Genomic DNA, 1,258 nt, shown 5'->3' with positions numbered 1-1,258 from the left:
GGCACATACAACAGTCCTCAGAGCTGGCACTTCTTGCTCCTTGCCCAAGCCCCTGTCCTCTCTCAGTGCCCCTCTGTAGTAACCTTCTTTCTGGTCTCCTTCTGTTCTCCACTCAGCAGCTGACGTGATCTTCTAAAAGTTCAAGTCTTTCCACCCGACTGCTCAGCTTCTAGAGCACATGGACAGAGCACTGCCGTCTGTCCTGTGACTCTTGCCCCTGTCTCAGCCTCCTCTCCCAGTGCTCTGGCCTCACTGGCTGTATTTCAGAGGCTTGAAGTTTTCACACTCTTTCCTGTCTCAGGCCTTTGCACATGCTGTTCCCCTTGTCTGGAAACCTTTCTTTTTCCTTCTTTCCTCCCTTCTTTAGGTCCCAGCTTAAATGGCATTTGCATGATTCCCATTTTTAACTGCTCCTGTGTTTTTCCTTCATAGCCCTTACCAGGGTTAGCGTTTAATTAAGTTATTGTGTAATTTTTCTTAATGCCTGTCTTCCCCATTGGACCATAAACTCTTTGAGGGCCGAGACTGCATCTGTTTAGTTCTCCAGAGCATGAAGTAGTCAGTTGCCAGTAAACCAAACCAAACCAGTTACCGTCGAGTCAATTTCGACTCATGGTGACGCCCTGCTCTGTGGAGTTTTCAACGGCTGCTTTTTCAGAAGTAGATCACCAGGACTGTCTTCTGAGATGCCTGTGGGTAGACTCAAACCTCCAACCTTACTTTCAGTTAGCAGCCAAGGACTTTAATCATTGGCACCACCCAAGGACTCCAGCTGTCAATAAATGAATGAAGGCAATTGGGTGAGCAAAGCCAAGGAGAACCAACCGGGAATATGTGGCTATTTCCACAGATGTTAAGCCCTCACTCTATGGGGTCCATAGAATGTGCCTGTGGCTCAAGTTTAAAGAGGATGCTAAAGAATAGAGATTGAATTGTTTGCTCTGTGCTTAGAGGGCCCACAGCCTAAGGTCTCTCTGATCATTTTTGCCAGGACCCACTTGGAGAGACCATAAAAGCAGTCGAGGGGAGGGTATCCCTTGCCTGAAAGAACTCCCTCATTCTGGGTGCACCAGCCTGCCCCAAGCTGGGTTGTGCTTATTGAGTGTGGCCAGGCTGCCACTCCTGATCCAGAGGACTTCAAACTTTCAGGCCTTGTCAGAACTAAGAGAGTGGTCAGGGGTTGTACTCATCAGTAGAAGTCTGTTGCATTTTAGTTAATTATCTCACTGCAGAGAGCACATTTTTTTTTTTTTTTTTT

Source organism: Orycteropus afer, unplaced genomic scaffold (genome assembly GCF_000298275.1).
Source record: "Orycteropus afer afer isolate SDZICR_OR568_19922 unplaced genomic scaffold, OryAfe1.0 scaffold00094, whole genome shotgun sequence".
Classification (NCBI taxonomy): Eukaryota; Metazoa; Chordata; class Mammalia; order Tubulidentata; family Orycteropodidae; genus Orycteropus; species Orycteropus afer.
This window is presented reverse-complemented; position numbering follows the sequence as displayed.